This window comes from Ips typographus, linkage group LG3 (assembly GCF_016097725.1).
Source record: "Ips typographus isolate SLU linkage group LG3, UJ_Ityp_2.0, whole genome shotgun sequence".
NCBI lineage: Eukaryota > Metazoa > Arthropoda > Insecta > Coleoptera > Curculionidae > Ips > Ips typographus.
In genome coordinates this window covers 21,470,250-21,491,424 of record NC_138424.1, presented here as the reverse complement: position 1 = coordinate 21,491,424, position 21,175 = coordinate 21,470,250, and the positions used below count along the sequence as shown (strand labels likewise).

Sequence of the window (21,175 nt, the reverse complement as noted above, 5' to 3'; positions counted from 1 at the left end):
AAAATTATGTGTTTTCACTTGAAGAATGGTACCGTTGTCCTTACGGAATTTGTTTATTCACTAATAACCAAAGAGGAGGCGTAGGTAATAATTACTAATATTATAATCCCGCAACAGAGTTTTCGTGCAAAAATTAACTTGAGAAGAATGTGTACAGTGTGTCCATCTGAAAAACTATGTAAAAAGTTGATTTTGACGCCCTCTAGCGGTCAAACTATCACACCAATGGCCATTTTTGAATACACCGTTGAAAAGCTTTTGGCCTGGACTATATTTTACCTTCAGTGACCTTTTGTCGAAAACTGTTCAAATAACTGAGTTATTTTAGGTTAAAAAGCAAAAGTGGTTAAATCATTTTGAAGGTTTGTTAAGCTTGACTTTGACGCCCTCTAGCGGCTAAACGGTGCAACCGATTAACTGAAATGAGCACATTTTTGGAAAGCTTACGACCTGGGCTATCTTTTCACTTCAATCATTTTTGGTCGTCAACTGTCAAATAAGAGAGTTATGGAAAATTTTTGGAAAAAGTGCACGAAAATTTCGCTCAAATTAAGAATTTAATTTAATAATAAAAAAAAATCAACTTTTATTTTTTTTTAAATTTTATTTTATTAAAAAATTTTTTTTTTTTTCATTGTTGTTTTCTGTATAGCTGTCATAAATCTCAAAAACACGTTCTATGTCAAATACTGCAAGGAAACGTTTCTAAACCCTGTTTTTTGCAACTTTAGAGCATAGTTTGACAGTTTTGACGTTAGTCACGTGATTGTTGAACACTATTTAGCTAGACGGTCACGTGACAATTGTTGAAATAACGGTCATAAATTTCAAAAAATTTGTCTTGTTTCGAAAACTGTGTTAAAATGTAATTCTTACAAATTCTAGTCAAATTTTGACATTAGTGACAGGCATCACGTGGTTTTAGAGGATAATTTGTAGTAAAATGGATGTCAGGGTGATCTAGGATGTCTCAGATTAGCCGCTGAATACAGGGTGTCCAAAAAAAACAATTTTTAATATCCGGGAAATATCTGAAAAACTGTGTAAAAAGCAAAAATTGTCAAAAAGCTTGACTTTGACGCCCTCTAGCGATCAAACTATCACACTAATGACCTTTTTTTAAATCACCGTTGAAAAGCCTTTGACCTGTACTATATTTTACCTTCTGTGACCTTTTGTCGAAAACTGAATTATTTTAGGTTAAAAAGCAAAAGTGGTTAAATCATTTTGAAGGTTTGTTAAGCTTGACTTTGACGCCCTCTAGCCGCTAAACGGTGCAACCGATTAACTGAAATGAGCACATTTTTGGAAAGCTTACGACCTGAGCTATCTTTTCACTTCAATCACTTTTGGTCGTCAACTGTCAAATAAGAGAGTTATGGAAAATTTTTAAAAAAAGTGCACAAAAATTTCACTCAAATTAGGAAATTGATTTAATAAAAAAAAAATAATTTATAAGTATGTTTTTTAATTTTTTTTTCTTCTCTCATTTGAAAATATCAACTCGAAGATTGGAATAGCCTGTATTTTTTCATCAAAAAATGCGCATTTATTAGTAATTTAAAACAATAAAAAAATTTTAAAATTACTTTTCTTTCATATTTTTAAAAATATTGTTCAAATGCTTCCAATATCAAATTGTCAAATTGACAAAGGGAACTGACGTTTAAGAACATTATTCAAAACTGTCAAAATATACGAAATTACACAGTATACTAGTATGACATCACAGCCAGTACAGGATTTACATTGTTGCCAAACAACACACAATTTTAGTTTGGTTATTAAATTAATAATATCTTTTAAACGAATTTAACCATCTTTTAAGCCACGACAAATAATAGATAAAGCCAACAAAAAAAAATCTATTGTTAAGCTTCGTATTGGCCTCGTACGGAACACACGATCAGTTTTTTTGGGGCAATTTCTCACAAAACGCAAAATAGGTATCCCATTACCTGGCAGGGGATCGGCACAATGGCTTAAAGAGCCCGGAAAAAACCGTTTAACCCCAATTTCTGACCCTTAAATCACTAAAAAATCTCTTCACCTTTTGTCAGCGATTAGAAACGAAGAGAAAGCCCTTGCTGACGAAAAAAATTCGCACAAGAGATTGTCGAATATGGCCAAAGGGACGGATTTGCGGTACAAGGTACAATTCTGTCTTAGATTTAGCTGAAACGGGGTGATCTTTTGTAGATTATAGTTAACCTAACAATTTTTTGACAGTTGACACATGTGCAGTGTTTGCGTAAACAGAAGAAGTGTTGAACATACAAATTTAATTTGTGAAAATTTCAGTTCTAGAAACTTTGTTTTGGTGCAGTCACTTGGTTGAAGTCGTGTAACTTTCAAGATTAATGAATGAGATTTATGAAAATTTTACACAATTTACACAATATTATAGACACTTTCAGCTATATTGTGTAAAAAAAATGAATCTTCTAACATAAATACTCAATTTGTGGTGAATTTTCAAAGTTTCAGTTCAAACTATATTAACTTTGTTTTGGTGCAGTCACTTGGTTGAAGTCGTGTAACTTCCAAGATTAATGAGGAAGATTTATGAACATTTTTACACAATATTCTAGACACTTTGGGCTATATTGTGTAAAAAAAATAAGCTTCTAACATAAATACTCAATTTGTGGTGAATTTTCAAAGTTTCAGTTTCAAACTATATTAACTTTGTTTTGGTGGAGTCACTTGGTTGAAGTCGTGTAACTTCCAAGATTAATGAGGAAGATTTATGAACATTTTTACACAATATTCTAGACACTTTGGGCTATATTGTGTAAAAAAAATAAGCTTCTAACATAAATACTCAATTTGTGGTGAATTTTCAAAGTTTCAGTTCAAACTATATTAACTTTGTTTTGGTGGAGTCACTTGGTTGAAGTCGTGTAACTTCCAAGATTAATGAGGAAGATTTATGAACATTTTTACACAATATTCTAGACACTTTGGGCTATATTGTGTAAAAAAAAATAAGCTTCTAACATAAATACTCAATTTGTGGTGAATTTTCAAAGTTTCAGTTCAAACTATATTAACTTTGTTTTGGTGGAGTCACTTGGTTGAAGTCGTGTAACTTTCAAGATTAATGAATGAGATTTATGAACATTTTTACATAATTTTCTAGACACTTTGGGCTATATTGTGTAAAAAAAATGAAGCTTCTAACATAAATACTCAATTTGTGGTGAATTTTCAAAGTTTCAGTTTCAAACTATATTAACTTTGTTTTGGTGGAGTCACTTGGTTGAAGTCGTGTAACTTTCAAGATTAATGAATGAGATTTATGAACATTTTTACATAATTTTCTAGACACTTTGGGCTATATTGTGTAAAAAAATGAAGCTTCTAACATAAATACTCAATTTGTGGTGAATTTTCAAAGTTTCAGTTCAAACTATATTAACTTTGTTTTGGTGGAGTCACTTGGTTGAAGTCGTGTAACTTTCAAGATTAATGAATGAGATTTATGAACATTTTTACATAATTTTCTAGACACTTTGGGCTATATTGTGTAAAAAAATGAAGCTTCTAACATAAATACTCAATTTGTGGTGAATTTTCAAAGTTTCAGTTTCAAACTATTAACTTTGTTTTGGTGCAGTCACTTGGTTGAAGTCGTGTAACTTTCAAGATTAATGAATGAGATTTATGAACATTTTTACATAATTTTCTAGACACTTTGGGCTATATTGTGTAAAAAAAATGAAGCTTCTAACATAAATAGCCAATTTGTGGTGAATTTTCAAAGTTTCAGTTCAAACTATATTAACTTTGTTTTGGTGGAGTCACTTGGTTAAAGCTCTGTAACTTCCAAGATTAATGAGGGAGATTTATGTACATTTTTACACAATTTTCTAGAAACTTTGGGCTATATTGTGTAAAAAAAATGAAGCTTCTAACATAAAAACTTAATTTGTGGTGAATTTTCAAAGTTTCAGTTCAAACTATATTAACTTTGTTTTGGTGGAGTCACTTGGTTAAAGCTCTATAACTTCCAAGATTAATGAGGGAGATTTATGAACATTTTTACACAATATTCTTCTTACACAATATCACGTGGTCTTGGAAAATGGAAAGTCGACAAAAAGTGAAAATTTCTTTAAAATGACGGAAAATGTCATGTGATCACCCAAAAATTCCTGGCTAACATTGAAAAACTATTCAACATGGCGGAACCAGTCACGTGACAGTTAAAAGAGAAAAACCTTTAAAATATTGGAAAAAGTCACGTGAACTTGAAAAAATGCGCAAAAATGGTGAAAAATTTTTACGTCACCCAGCAAGGGTAAGATGTCACGTGATTTCAAAAATCAGAATGGTAAAAATAGTCACGTGACTAATAAAGTGTGGTTAAAAATGAATTAATCATCAAAATTGCCGAGAAAAGCACGTGATCTTGGGAAAAAGTGAAAAATTTCTTAGAATGATGTAAAATGTCACGTGACCGTGAACAATATTTTTTCAGGCACACAACCTGTAAAATGATGGAAAAATCACGTGAGATCGAAAATCAAAATGGTAAAGAGTCACGTGACTAGAAAAATGATGACAAAAAAAAAGTGAAAAACCCTCTGAATTGAAAATAACGAATAGTGTCACGTGACTTTGGAAAAGTACACCCACTTTCAAAATAGCAAAAAAATGGCACTCGAGGATAAAATTGGAAAAACTATGAAAGCGTTTGAAAGAAGGCACGTGATCTCAAAAAAAGTGAAAAACAACCTTTCAAATTCTGAAAAGAGTCACGTGACCGTAGAAAGTTTGAGTGACATTTTAAGAATTGCTGACAGGTGAGATTAGTCTCAATTTAAAACATTTTAAGAGTCACTAATTTAAATCAGTAAAAATTGCAAAATTAAAAAAAAAAAAACATTTTGAAAACCGCTGAATTTGAATAAATTTTGTTTGTCTCAACCTAGTGTCTATGGACATTTTGAAAACCACCGGAATCAGGTGGGATTAAACACGAGACATTTTATACATATAGCATTTATTTTTACAAAATGAGCAAAAATATTTTAAGAACCACTGGAAAGATAGGTTAGATTTTACAACATTTTTAGTGGCACTGATTTGGCCCAGTATAAAAATTTTAAAATTTAAGAACCGCTGACAGGTGAGGTTAGTCTCTACTTAGCACATTTTTGGAGTCCTTGATTTAAATCAGTAAAAATTGCAAAATTAAAAAAACATTTTGAGAACCGCTGATTTTCAATAAATTTTGTTTGTCTCAAATCAGTGTGAATAGACATTTTGGAAACCACTGACAGGTTGGGTTAGGTTAGGTATGAAATTTTCAGTCATTATAGTTGAAATTAGCTTAAAACAAGGTACTTAAATAATACGATTCGCCCATAAGGTTGGAAAATTAAAGCAAACGAAAATGACCCGTAATGACAAGAAGTTTAAATAATATTTTCTTTTTTTTCTTCTAGACACTTATACACATTTTACTTAATATAATATTTATTATTAAGTCTGAAAAGAATTTGTTTTTGTAAACCATACTAATTTTTGTATAAGTGTCAATAATGCTCACATTAGCTTAAAATACAATATCTGGACAATGGGATTTTTCGTAAATAATCAATATTTATGGCAGACGAATATGACCCATAATAACATCGAATTAAAATGAAGCTTAAAAACTTAATTTTTGGGTGAAATTTCTAAATTTGCAGTAGAGGCAATGAACGCAAATACAGTTTACTGTTTTTTTTTTGTGACCAATCACAATTTAGACAAAATGCTGTCATAAACGTAAACGATTAATTTTGCTGGTCTGACAAAAAATGGAATCGAAGAAAATTAAAAAACTGAACTACCATCAGCAACGTCGGTGGAAAAAAAAATAATAACATAACAGGCCGAGCCATTGTTCTTATTTTGAATAATAGGGAACGACATTTTGATTAATAACGTTAGATACGTTTGGATTCCATTGTATGCCGCGGGTGGTATTTTAACCCAAACCACCCGTTGAGTCGAACTTTTTATCGTTTTCTGCCCCTTTTTTCATACGAAACAATTTTTATGAAAATGAAAATATGCGAGACCCCGTAATGCAACCAATAACTCCTTAACCTTATTTAGCCAAAGATAACATATCTTTAGGATCATGATTATGCAAATGAACGTATTCTCTGTTGGGATTGTTCGATTGTTCCCTCGAAGAGTCCAACGAAAAAATGTGGAAAAGCGACAATTTCATATTCATAATGCACTTATAGACTCTAAATCATCAACGAACAATAGGCGCTTATGTGTGTATTTGCCAGTTTTACGTCACGACCCGACAAGTCACAATTACAAGAGGAAATATTTGATTTTAAAATTGTTTATTGAAACACAACACAAAATTAAGAAAAATACGAATACAGTTATACAGGGTGGTCAATTGGTGGAAAGTACATAAAAAATAAACGCCAAAGTGTCATATGGTTGGAAAGTGCCCCCTTTCGGAGCTAGCGGGCCCTAAGTATATGCAATGTTGCCAGGACTATCGTTTTTGTGGTTCTTTTACCGTTCTCCCGTTTTTTTTTTTTGTATATAATCTACCGTTTTTAATTACATTGTTATTATGTTGTTTGTGAAACTTTTTATATACTTTTTCAGTTTATTGAATAGGAAATTTAATGAGGACTCTAAAAATTAACTTAAAACTGTCATTTTCTCACTGCAAATCATCCTCTAAAACCACGTCTGTCACTAATGTCAAAATTTGACTAAAGTTTGCAAGAATTACATTTAAACACAGTTGTCGAAACAAGACGATTTTTTGAGATTTACGACAGTTATTTTGACAATTGTCACGTGACTGCCTAGCTAAATAGTATTCTACAATCACGTGACAAGTGTCACTAACGTCAAAACTATCAAACTATGCTCTAAAGTTGCAAAAATCAGAGATTAAGAACGTTTTCTTTCAGTATTTGATATAAAACGTGTTTTTAAGATTCATGATTCATGACAGTTATATTAACAATTGTCACGTCACCGTATAGCTAAATAATGTTATACAATCACGTGACAACTGTCACTAACGTCAAAACTGTCAAACTAAGCTCTAAAGTTGCAAAAAATAGGGTTTAAAAACGTTTTCTTGCAGTATTTGATATAAAATGTGTTTTTGAGATTAATGACAGTTATTTTGACAATTGTCACGTAACCGTCTAGCTAAATAGTATTCGACAATCACGTGACAATTGTCACTAACGTCAAAACTGTCAAACTAAGCTCTAAAGTTGCAAAAAATAGGGTTTAAAAACGTTTTCTTGCAGTATTTGATATAAAATGTGTTTTTGAGATTAATGACAGTTATTTTGACAATTGTCACATAACCGTCTAGCTAAATAGTATTCGACAATCACGTGACAAGTGTCACTAACGTCAAAACTATCAAACTATGCTCTAAAGTTGCAAAAATCAGAGATTAAGAACGTTTTCTTGCAGTATTTGATATAAAACGTGTTTTTAAGATTCATGACAGTTATATTAACAATTGTCACGTCACCGTATAGCTAAATAATGTTATACAATCACGTGACAACTGTCACTAACGTCAAAACTGTCAAACTAATCTCTAAAGTTGCAAAAAACAGGGTTTAAAAACGTTTTTTGCAGTATTTCGTATAAAACGTGTCTTTGTGATGTATAACAGATATTTTGACAATTGTCACGTCACCATCTAGCTAAATAATGTTATGCAATCACGTGAAAACTGTCACTAACGTCAAAACTGACAAGCCATGCTCTAAAGTTGCAAAAAACAGGGTTTAGAAACGTTTTCTTGCAGTCTTTGATATAAAACGTGTTTTTAAGATCCATGACAGTTATATTGACAATTGTCACGTCACCGTCTAGCTAAATAATGTTATACAATCACGTGACAACTGCCACTAATGTCAAAACTGTCAAACTAAGCTCTAAAGTTGCAAAAAACAGAGTTTAAAAACGTTTTCTGGCAGTATTGGATATAAAACGTGTTTTTGACATTTATGACAGTTATTTTGACACTTGTCTTTAAGTTGTTTGATTTGTCACGCATTCTCGTATTTGATTCTACGTTTCTTGTGTTATTCTTTTGCAAATTTTGTTTCTTTTTACTGTTCCTTGTTTCACTTTCAAATTCATGTTTATACAGTGTCCATAAGTATAAAAAAAGCAGTTTGGTGTCACTTTTTGTCTTGTTAACTGCTTAAAGAAGCCACTGAGAGCAAAAACACTTTAACACAATCTTGTAGAAGATTAAAACTTAAAACATCATTATGGTTCATATTAGCTTGAAACAAATCGTTTACTCAATGGGGTTTACCATACGATTGGGAAGGGATGGCAAGCAAAAATGGACCTTAACATTAAAATTTTTTTATTAATGAAAAAACTTTGGTTGACAGCTGTTTACGGCAGCATATTTTTATTGGAAGAATTTCTAATTAAACTGTATAATTAAGGTGTTTTTCTAGATTATTTGGTTATTGTACCAGACAGAGGAAAAGAAATAATACCATTTTTTGACACAAAAACCTTCCTAGACCTTATTGTAGGTATACCTAATTTACTATACTTTCTCTATATTCACCTGATCAATTTTTTGTACTTTTTAGCATTATTTTAGGTTAGGGAATTTGCTTTAAATTTCTTCTAAAGTAACGTTTAGATTCCCCTTCATATGAAACTCTCAGTTTTGAACAAAATGTAAGCTCGAAACCGTTTCCGCCGTTGATAAATGATCGTGGGAATGAGATTTCTCGGAGAAACAATAGACGTAGACCATATTAGCTCTGAAAAGGGTTAGAAAATACGTTATAAGAGCCCTTTTTTGTGTTGGGCCGTTTTTGTCGATAGGTAAAAAGAGGAGATGAAGTGTTTTTTTTTTCTAGGGTACACTCCATTGTCGTTTAAAATATTCCTCGTGGCCGCCTGTTGATTAATCTCAAAGTGAAATCGTTTCATTCCAAGTAATAACACAAATAAAAATCCTTTTGACGTAAAAAGCCACATGTGGTCCAGAATATCGCGTTTCATGTTGTTTTCGTGTGGCAAAGTGTTACGTATTACATATTTTTCCAGACTAATTTCAATGCATTTAATGTCTACGTTCTGGATTTGTTTGAGGATTGTTAACGGTCTTTTTCTAGGTCCTAAGTCCATCCTCAACGTTATTAATCCGACGGTAACTGTCATGAAAATTACGATCCGCATAATACAAAAGGAAATTATTTTATAAACTGCAAAATTCCGGGGTATTTTTAGTTACTTTCCTTCAGGTCTGGATAATTCGAATTTCTTTAGAGAGCAATTTATTCTGTTTTGTAGACAAAAAAGCAACCAATCACAAACTATCCACTGCGTTGACAATCTGTCATGTTTGAGTTAAATTTGACAGTTATGACTCATTAAATGACAGTTTAAGACGTTAAATTTGGCCAACGTCGACATTTGTTATAACTATTAAAACTCATTTAGCAGTCAGATAAAACTATCGAATGCAAAACGGTTGTATCCTATATTTACACCTCAATAGAGCCCGAAATTTGACATTCAGTGACACTTTGGTGTGTTTGCTACGTCACCTGTTGCTGTCACAACTGTCAAAACTCCTTAAACAGTGCCGTGAAACTGTCAAATGTCAAATAGTCGCGTCTTTTGCTGATGAATCACTTGTTATTGTAAACACAGTACTGGCCAATGAAATTCCTCAAATGAGCAACTATTTGTAATTTTATAGTTTCAAGTCACTGGCGCAGGGATTTTGACAGTTATGACAGCTGTCACGTGACGCAAGCAAATAATTGGAGTGTCCCTTAACGTCAAAACTGTCAAATTTGGCTCCATGGAGCTTTAAACACAACTTAAAGTGCAATTCCTTAAAGAAATACATCTATTTGACATTTTATGCTCTCAGCTCACTAGTAATTGGGTTTTGACAGTTATGACAGCTGTCACGTGACGCAAGCAAAGTATTAAAGTGGTTCTTAACGTCAAAACTGTCAAATTTGGCTCCATGGAGTTTTAAACACAACTTAGAGTGCAATTTATAAAAAAAATACATTTATTTAACATTTGATGCTTTCAGTTCACTGATAAGTGGATTTTGACCATTATGACAGCTGTCACGTGACGCAAGCGAAGTATTAAAGTGTTTCTTAATGTCAAAACTGTCAAATTTGGTTCCATGGAGCTTTAAACACAACTTAGAGTGAAATTTATAAAAAAACACATTTATTTGACATTTGATGCTTTCAGTTCACCGGTAAGTGGGTTTTGACAGTTGTCACGTGACGCAAGCAAAGTATTAAAGTGTTCCTTAACGTCAAAACTGTCAAATTTGGCTCCATGGAGCTTCAAACACAACTTAGAGTGCAATTTATAAAAAAAACACATTTTTTTGACATTTGATGCTTTCAGTTCCCTGATAAGTGGGTTTTGACCATTATGACAGCTGTCACGTGACGCAAGCAAAGTATTAAAGTGGTTCCTAACGTCAAAACTGTCAAATTTGGCTCCATGGAGCTTTAAACACAACTTATAGTGCAATTCCTTAAAGAAATACATCTATTTGACATTTTATGCTTTCAGCTCACTAGTAAGTGGGTTTTGACCATTATGACAGCTGTCACGTGACGCAAGCAAAGTATTAAAGTGGTTCCTAACGTCAAAACTGTCAAATTTGGCTCCATGGAGCTTTAAACACAACTTATAGTGCAATTCCTTAAAGAAATACATCTATTTGACATTTTATGCTTTCAGCTCACTAGTAAGTGGGTTTTGACAGTTATGACAGCTGTCACGTGACGCAAGCAAAGTATTAAAGTGTTTCTTAATGTCAAAACTTTCCAATTTGGCTCCATGGAACTTTACACACAACTTAGAGTGCAATTTCTCAAGAAAACACATTTATTTGACATTTTATACTTTCTCGCCACTGGTAAGTGGGTTTTGACAATTATGACAGTTGTCACGTAACGAAAGCAAAGTATTTAAGTGTTCCTTAACGTCAAAACTGTAAAGACTACTTAAAAAGTGATTCCTTCAAGAAACAAATCTATTTGCTATTTCATACTTTCAGGTCGTTGGTAAGTGAGTTTTGACAGTTATGACAGCTGTCACGTGACTTAATAAAAGCATAAAAGTGTTCTTTCACGTCAAAACTGTCAAATTTAGCTCCATGGAGCTGTAAAAGCTGCTTACAGGGTGATTCCTCCAAGACTTGGCATTTCCTCTAAAAGTTTATGAGAATTTTTCCTGAGGGTATACCGGAAGTAAGTTTTTAAAAGAACTCACAAACACTTTTGAAAATATCTTCGATGGGTCACCCTGTACGTGATGTTTGTCTAAAAGCGAAAAAAAATTGTATAAAACGTCATTTAAACTTAAAAATTTACTTATTTGCAAAATTATCGTCTAAAAAGTTATGGAAAAGGTCACGTGACCGGGTAGATTTTGGCGTAATTTCGATTGCCTGAAACTGAACAAAAAATGTAAAACTCTTAACTGCTTTTGACAACATTCAGAAATGTCAAGAAAATGACTGTAAATGTCACATGACCTTGTTTGAGTAATGTGAAAAAATTACATGTAAACAAACATTTATGTTATTAAAAGAGAAAGGTTTTTAGAATGTGACAGGAAGCCGCCATTGTCAACTACTTCTGTCACATTCTTTCATCAAGCTAGGTCTCTCAGCTGTGCTATGATACAGTGTGTTTAAATTGATTTTTCTATAATTTTATCAAAAAACAACTTTTTTTTACAACATCAATCAATTAAGTTTACTGACTGTTTTTGGTTCACTATGTAAAGTTTGCTAAAGCACTCTAACAATTAACAGTTATCTGAAACTTAATCACAAAATCTGCCATTTTTTTTTGATACATCACTATTTTAATGAGCTACTATATTTGTCAAGAAATTACCGGTGTTTAGTCTAGATCTCAGTCAGTCGAAGAGTTTTTGAAATCGCTTCGGTATAATTCAAATACACAGGATGTTGCCGGTCAAAAGACTGATTAAACCGTCCTTTATTCTGGTAAATTTAAATTTGGCTGTGATTCATTTTGGTCAAAGTACCGTTACAGAATCAGCAGCACTTGATAAATCCGTTTTTTTTTCTCTTACCAGATCACCAAACTAATAATTATTTCTTTTGTCAGTAAAAGCGTTCCTTTCAAAACCAAAACGGGATGGAATCATTAAAAGTGTAATTAGAGAGAATTCGCATTTAAAATGAAAAATTGTGCGAGTTGTTTGGCACGAAATAAACTTGATTAGTTTGACAGTAATCGAGTTGATTTTTTTACCATCGTGTAGGCCGTGAAATTCTTTATAAATCACTCTGTATAGTTCGAGTAGGATAGTTGTCAAATAACCAAGTTATTTTGACTTAAAACGTCAAGAGTAAAATTACTGTTAAAAGAGTGCAACCTGAATTTTGACACTTCGTAACTCGTTTATTTTGATAGTAATCGAGCTGATTTTTTTACCATCGTGTAGGCCGTGAAATTCTTTATAAATCACTCGGTATAGTTCGAGTAGGACAGTTGTCAAATAACCAAGTTATTTTGACTTAAAACGTCAAGAGTAAAATTACTGTTAAACGAGGAATTTCTTCCTGACGTTTCGTCCACATCTGCGGCGGACATTATCAAAGGCGATGACGTAACGGTCGAAGTGCTCTTCTGTACCTCTCGACGATGACTGAACGTTCCAAACTTGTTATGTTCTGTTTTAAATGTGGCAACGCTGTCAAAATCCATTCCATCGAGCTGTACAACTATGAGAAACCCACGTGTAAACTAAAAAAAAGTTTAAAAAGAATGAATGGCATTTTATAGCTTCATAGGTGGATTTTGACAGTTCCAAACTTACTTTGGTCTGATTTAAACATGGCAACACTGTGAAAATCCAGTCCACCGAGCTATACAACTATGAGAAACCCACTTGTAAACTAGAAAAGAGTATAAATAAAATGAATGGCATTTTATAGCTTCATGGGTGGATTTTGACAATTGTGACGTTCCAAACTTACTTTGCTTTGATTTAAACGTGACAATACTGTCAAAATCCATTTCATCGAGCTATCAAACTCTGAAAAAATACTGAATGATCGATTTTAAAGCCAAACATGTTTTAAAAAATAATTAAAAATGTTAGAACAGAAAAGTTGAAGAATATGTTGGCCAGAAATTCTGAAAGAAGACTAAATTTTTGATTTCATAAGCCAAATATAGCTTAGAGAAGAATTAAGTTCTGTCAGTCTCAGAAAAGAAGAGCATTATTGCCATTAGTAGGCTGGCTAATTGCCCAGAAATTTGGATTGAAGACTGACTTGACCGATCGATTGTAAAACCAAACATGTATTAGAGATGAATTGAATTTTATTAGAGAGAAAAAAAGTGAGAGCTGGCTAATTGCCCAGAAATTTTGAAAGAAGACCGAGTGATCGGTTTTAAAGCCAAAGAAGAATTAATTACAAAAGAAGAGTGGAAGAATGTGTTGAAATCAGAAAAAAGACTAAAAGTGCAAATTTGGAATGTAAATTAGGGTGAAATTGGCCTGAAACTAGTTGGATGTTAAAGAAGACTCTCTGGTTAAAGCTGGATCTAATGACAAAGCTAATATGAGCCTAAATGACATAAATTCTCGTATGAAAGTGACAATAAAGACAATGTTCTCACATTAGTTGTTTTTCACCAAAAATATTTTAAGAAGTGGCTAAATTTTGAATGTAAATTAAGTCGAAATTGGCCTCAAACTAGTAGGAATTTAAATGGGATTCATGGTTTTAAAACTGGATTTAATTTTAAGCCAAAATGAGCCTAAATAAACAAAAAGTGCCTAAAAAGTCTCACATGAGCAGTTTTCCACTAGAAAAGTGGCAGATGACATTTTAAATGAAAATTTTAAAATTGACTAAAACGCCAAGCCAAAACGGATCTAAATGACATTAATATAGTTCAGGGGGTTAAAAATGTTGGTTTCATTGAAAAAAAATTCGCACAGTTCTTACTCGCACCCTTAGACTCATCTTACCGATCAAATATCAACCCCTTAAGGGTATGAAATCCTTTTAAAAAATTTGAGGAAAAAAAACCCTAAGTCAACATTCGACCACTTATTCTCTTCTCCAGCTTTGTCGATTTTTACGTACCTGTGGAGAACAAAACGCGAGATTTACCGTGAAAAAAAATTAACACAATAGGAAGAGGGTAAATTCCCCCTTCAGTTATTGCCCAATTTAGCAGACATTTCTTGTTTTTTAACCCTATTTTCTCATAGGACAGGATAAAGAGGATGCCTTAATACGGATATCATTTTACAGAAATGGGGGTAAAAAATGTCGACACCTTGCACCCTTCAACTTTTGGGGTTGTTTACCCAGAAAAAAAAATATCCGTAAAAATGGAATTTCACACAGTGAGCAGGTAAAAAGTTTCAGTCGCCCAGCTGACTGGAAACCTTCAAGTAAGGGGTGGTGCAAACGGTTTAACAAGGTGGGCGATTGGGTTGTAAGGGATGATTTACAGCGCTAACCAGTATATTTGTGGTGTTACGTCTTAATGTGCGGTAAACGATCCTAATAGGGGAAATTTACGACCGTCCGCGTTTCTCACGTATATTTTTTAAACACCTTCAGGCTGCAAAATCTACAATTAGCGGTCTGTAATAGCTAGAACCGTTATTAAGTTTTTTTTCAGCTGCGGACATCTAAAAGTCACTTATTTATCCAAATAAATTAAAAAAGATCCCAACCCAATTTTTTAACAAGCTTGTTTGAAAAATGTTAATTAACCACAAAAAATTTGCAAATCACTTTATCCATTTATGACAGCCTAACTGGACTCTTTTTTAGATTGAAAATTGAGACGTACGTATACAGGATGGTTCAGTTTTAAATGTTTGTTTGTAAGTGCTCTTTAATTTTGGTCTTTTGCAAAATTTCTGTAACTCTAACCGTTTCCAAGTTATTCGACTTGGAAACCACTTCATGGGTTAAAACTCACTTGGTGCCCTAACCAAACTTTAAGCCCCGCTAACTCGGTAATGGTTAAAGTTAACCACAAGAGTTACTGAATCTTTTTTGTTCCTCTGGTCGTTTAGAACAAAACAGTTATCTTAGTGCAAACTCGTAACTGGTCACGTGACCGAGTTACAGCCCTTTACACCCTCACCATCAACTAGAGTAAGTTTACCAGCTGTAGACAGTTGTTATCACTGTATTTTGACAACTTTTTCTGGTAATCTGATATTGAAACTGACTACTACAATTAGAAAAAGTGTCAAATTTGACACTTGCGCACGCCAAATCTGACAAAAGTCTTGAAAATTTACTTGGCCACCCAAAACTGACTCTGAACCAATAAAAACTAACATCAGAAACTTAAAATTTGCATTTGAAGTAAGTTTTCATAAGTAAGTCAACATATTTCAATATTTTAGTCTTGAAAATAGTCTTAAATACAGGATATTGACTTGAAGACTACATTTTCAAGCTTCTTTACTTTGATTTTTATTTTGTTAGAATCCTGGACTATTTTTATGGCTTTAAAACTGCTTTCAGCTTGAAAAATCGACTATCAAGACTATCTTCACCATATTTTTGACATAGCAAACTTACATTGACATTGGGTTCATGAAAATTGCCGGAAGACTATCTTTTCAAGTTTTTTTACTTTGTTTTTCATTTTCGTAAAACTTTCGACTATTTTTAGTGCTTTCAGCTTGGAAAATCGAGTTTCAAGACTATCTTCACCAAGTTTTTGATGTAGCAGACTTAAAAAACAATTTTTACATTTTCCATCGACTTAAAAATGTCACTTCAAGCTTTGTCACTTTAAATTGACTTCTATACACCTTAGTGCTAAAAATTCGAGCATTTTTTTTATATTTAAATTGTTTTTAGTGCTTTAAGGCAGTTTTGAGCCTTCCAAATGACCAGATTTGAATCCTTTTGTACTGTTTCAAATTAAAAGATACCTACAATAACCCAGGTAGATTACAGGGTGGATCAACACGCAAGCTGAAATTTGTTGTTTGCGATCTCATTTCAGGACATCCTGTATAAAAATTCAATTGAAATTGCTTTGCGCTAACCGTGCTAGGAGGATTGAAATACAGGGTGTTCAAAAGGACAACAAACATATTTAAAGCCGTAAAAAATTATTCAAACTTGTACAGGGTGTAAAATTACAAAATGTGGTGTTATCGTGTGTGAAAAGCTTTTGCTTTGCACTTGATTGGGACACTCTGTATAATTATTTTTTTAAAGCGGAATTTGATTTCATAATTATTTATCTGAAATTTAATCAAAATTGCTGCGTACTGTATCCCTTCCTTAGATTAGCATTTAAAACTGGGCCACCCTGTTTGGTATGTTGTGATTTGCTAATTACACCAGGGGCGTACGCAAAGACAGTTTTACACAAGAAACACACCAAAAATTGAATTAATTAGGCATAAAAATTAACTGACCAGATCTGTTTGTGGCCGAGCCGCCTCTAAGAACCTACAAAGAATTTTTTGGGAGTTTTTATACATTAATTTCCATGACCCGGCAACTTTTTCGATGATTCGGCTTAATCGAGACGGGTTCCACAATAAAATGTAATAAAACAAACTTTCCGGACTGAGGAATTTGTTGTTTGAAATATGTGCTAGATTGGATGATTTTTTTCTAATTTTTTCACTGAAACTATTTAAATTCGTTCAATATGACAACACTGTTCACTCATCAGAGATATTTGAAGAAATTTAGTATGGTCACTTTTGTAAGAAAGGATAAAGTAATGTACGTCGGCCATTTTGAAAATTAGTTAACAAAAAACATTGAAAATTTGCTTAAATATTTTCAAAATCAAAAATATGACAATCTTGTGACATTTAAATATAGTGGGTGATCATTAAGACCATAATTTTGAACATTTTGTGGTATCATCCTGTTTTTCTCTTCTTTTCAGAATTTTGTTATTCTTTGGCCACTTGACCCCCGAATTGACCGCACTAAAGCCCGATTTATCCAAATAACGAAGAACAAACAAAGTGTCTAATTTGTGGCTATTTATTTTGATTATAAATGTGAAGGAAATTTCTCTCGAGTGAACGAAAACACACATAAAGCGTGAATCTAAGCTTAAGTGGTTCTCGTGAAGTGTTGTATTAAAATTGTACTTATTCGAGTGGTTCCGAGACGATGAACAGACTGAAATTTCTGGTGTTTACTTTCAAATCTTCGGGTTTTTGATTACACAGTCCCAGGCGTGTGAATGAGGATTGTCGAGATTATAATTTTTAGAGAAAAAAAAGAGGGATTCTACAATTTAGTAAAAAAATCAACTCGATTACTGTCCAAATAAGCGAGTTGCGAGCTGTCAAAATTCACGTTGCACTCGTTTAACAATACTTTTACTCTTGGCGTTTTAAGTCGAAATAACTTGGTTGATTGACAACTATCCTACTAGGACTATACAGAGTGATTTATAAAGAATTTCACGGCCTACACGATGGTACAAAAATCAGCTCGATTACTGTCCAAATAAGCGAGTTACGAGCAGTCAAATCCATCCAAATCCTTTCTTCTTTACTAAATTTGGTCCAGACATTTCAGAAATGCAGGGTGTTGTTTTTCCGTTAGTACTATTTTGGGACACTCTGTATTGTTCCAATTAATTTTGCCGGGCCAACGAATCTGGAAAATCTTCCGCTGTGCTAAAAGTGGTTATAATAGAATTCGGTATACCATTAGCAAAACCAGTTCAATTTCTCTGAAAAAAACAAAATTCCCCTTCATTATGCTGAACAGGAAAAAAAATAGCGAAAAAAACAGCATAAATTTGGAATCACGTCTAATTATTAATAACAGGATAGTCACGAAATTCGTGTAAAAACAGTGCGGAATAAAACCTCGAAAATAGCAATTTGTATCACGAAAAATTACCATGACATCATACACATTTTGCCGCTTATGTGATTTGTGGTACGAGTAATTCGATCGTTTTTAATTTTTCCTTAATGTAATCTGGTCATATTATGCTAAAAATGCTTAAAAAGTATCTTTCCTAGAAGCAGAATTACATTAGACTGACACCCCTGCAAAACTAGAATTGATTGATCAATTTCTTGACATCTGGTGACCGTACGGGTTGTTTTGCTTGTTGTTTATTACTAAAAAAAGTAGCTTTTTGGTTGTCTGCAAATGTTTTTTGGACCCAAAGGGATTACTTCAAATAAATCATGTTTTCTGGACATATATTGACATTTTACGCCTTTAAAGCCTTACTGTAGCCTTCTAACTGGTTCAATTTACAATGATTAGGACTGCAAAAGATCCAAAATAGAGTTTGAAATCAGTCTACACTTTGTGGCGTTTTTAAATGGCCAATTTTAATCTTTGTACACAGGTTTTGCATATTATTAGTCTTTACACCTACCTTACTATCACATTCAAAGGGTTTTAAACTGAGTGGGGCATGTTGAGGGGCTGCTCTTACCAAACTAGCGGCAAAGGAATTTAAAACACGAATATCATGCAAGTATTTCCTCAGTAACGTTTTCCTGGCATTTTCCTTCACACTGTGGGTGTGTTTTATGGTGTTTTTACTGAAAAAACTACAAATTGCTAGCAAAACAACATTCAACCTCAAAGTGGGGTTAGGTCCACTGTCATCCGCTTCTAGCTGTCAGTGAAAAGAATCAATGAACTAGAGCGGCAAGACTGGACGGGACATGACATATATCAGTTAACAAGCTTTTTTTATATTTAAAAAGTATCTTCCCTAGAAGCTAAAGAACATTATACTGACTCCCCTGGAGAATTATTGATTAATTTCTTGACATCTGGTGATTGTAAGGGTTGTAATCATTTTGAACACTGGAAAATTACTAAAAAACTAGCTTTTTTGACTGTCTGCAAATGTTTTTTGGACCCAAGGGAGTTACTTCAAAAAAATAATCTTTTCTGCACATTTTACGCCTTTAGGGCCTTACAGTGCATCTCTCAGGCCAATAGGCAAATAAAAGCCTACTAACTGGTTCAATTTACAATGATTAGGACTGCAAAAGGTCCGAAATAGAGTTTGAAATCAGTCTACACTTTGTGGCGTTTTTAAATGGCCAATTTTAATCTCTGTACACTGGTTTTGCGTATCATTAGTCTTTACACCTACCTTACTATCACATTCAAATGGTTTTAAGCTGAGTGGGGCATGTTGAGGAGCTGCTCTTACCAAACTAGCAGCAAAGGAATTTAAAAGCAAACATACCTAATGTGATTAGAACTAATTCCATGCAACTCAGTAACGTTTTCCTGGCATTTTCCTTCACACTGTGGGTGTGTTTTATGGTTTTTTTACTGAAAAAACTACAAATTCCTAGCAAAACAACATTCAACCTCAAAGTGGGGTTAGGTCTACTGTCATCCGTTTCTAGCTGTCAGTGAAACGAATCAATGAACTAGAGCGGCAAGACTGGACGGGATATGACGTATATCAGTTAACAAGCTTTTTTTTTAATATTTAAAAAGTATCTTCCCTAGAAGCTAAAGAACATTAGACTGACACCCTTGGAGAATCATTGATCAATTTCTTGACATCTGGTGATTGTAAGGGTTGTAATCATTTTGGACACTGGAAAATTACTAAAAAACTAGCTTTTTTGACTGTCTGCAAATGTTTTTTGGACCCAAGGGAGTTACTTCAAAAAAATAATCTTTTCTGCACATTTTACGCCTTTAGGGCCTTACAGTGCATCTCTCAGGCCAATAGGCACTAAAAGCCTACTAACTCTGGTTCAATTTACAATGATCAGGACTGCAAAAGGTCCGAAATAGAGTTTGAAATCAGTCTACACTTTGTGGCGTTTTTAAGTGGCCAATTTTAATCTCTGTACACTGGTTTTGCATATTATTAGTCTTTACACCTACCTTACTATCACATTCAAAGGGTTTTAAGCTGAGTGGGGCATGTTGAGGGGCTACTCTTAATTTAAAACTAATTTCATGCAACTCAGTAACGTTTTCCTGGCATTTTCCTTCACACTGTGGGTCTGTTTTATGGTTTTTTTACTGAAAAAACTACAAATTCCTAGCAAAACAACATTCAACCTCAAAGTGGGGTTAGGTCCACTGTCATCCGCTTCTAGCTGTCAGCGAAACGAATCAATGAACTAGAGCGGCAAAACATATGTTAATAATACTTCAATGATTTTGTCCTTAATAACTTAATAAATGACAAATTACGTTTTTACCTTAGTAATAATATTCTAATTACCTTCAAGTATAATTAACAAAACACCTTGTATAATAACGTATTCTCTGTGTGTCCTATTATGATTATTATTTAAGGAAAAAAATGTAGATTTTTTCGACGGGCTATTGTGTTTGAAAACTCGTTTCTTTGATGAATAAATGAATAAGGAAAATTATTCCCGGTGAAAACGATAAGCCCACCTATATGATTGATGTATTAGAAATTAAGTTTTTAATAAGTTAATGGTTTTTCGAGTTTGGTGGACAGGTGTGCTAAGTGGTTTTTTTTTGGATCGAATTTGTGAGGTTATACAGTAATCACAATCTCCACAATTCAGGATTCTCGACCGAAAAGTGTAATCAACGTTGTTAATGTTGCTCTTCAAAGTATAAGGTTGAAATAACAAAAAAAAAAACTAGTCCAACACACCTTTTGGGTTGCCAGCTCACAAAACTAATTGAAGAATAATTATTTGGTCTGCTTTTTTTCTCGCTTTTTAAATTAGATTTTCATGTTGTGCCTTTTACTGAATATTAATTGTAATTGCCTTCGGTTCGGATAATGACGTTTTAAAGCAAAAATATATATCTCCGAACTGAAAAGAGGCCAATTTAAGACGATAATTTAAATAACAGCAGTGACTTTTTCTCGGTTGGCAATTTACCCAAATTGTTTGTTTGGCCAGTTAATTAAGAGGCGAAAATTTAAATAAACCCAGAAATTTAATCGACACGTTAACGTGGGCTTTTGGATTGAAAAATAAACAAAAAAGTGCCCGACGTGGACACCCACCGCTTTTTGTTCCAACTTATATACAGAGTGGACCAATTGTTCGTTTAACTGACGCAGAAACATAGATAATTGTGTGAAAGGAAAATTTACCAATTTTACCAAATTTGCTTGAAAAATATCAT

General features: G+C 33.2%; 1 protein-coding gene and 1 long non-coding RNA gene across 5 annotated transcripts in view; one reads left to right on the top strand and one right to left on the bottom strand.

Annotated features, from left to right (window-relative positions):
* LOC145727339 (zinc finger protein castor homolog 1-like) overlaps positions 1-21,175 on the top strand; it is a 108,207-nt gene that overhangs the window by 35,509 nt on the left and 51,523 nt on the right. The window lies entirely within an intron of this gene.
* Positions 11,727-18,656, bottom strand: LOC145727340 (uncharacterized). Of its 2 annotated transcripts, XR_014177860.1 has the most exons (3): positions 18,447-18,656; positions 12,889-17,780; positions 11,727-12,815 (listed from the first exon to the last, which is right to left on the bottom strand). It is a non-coding gene; the product is annotated as an uncharacterized LOC145727340 (long non-coding RNA). The 2 variants fall into 2 exon arrangements; XR_014177859.1 differs by having other exon boundaries at positions 11,727-17,780.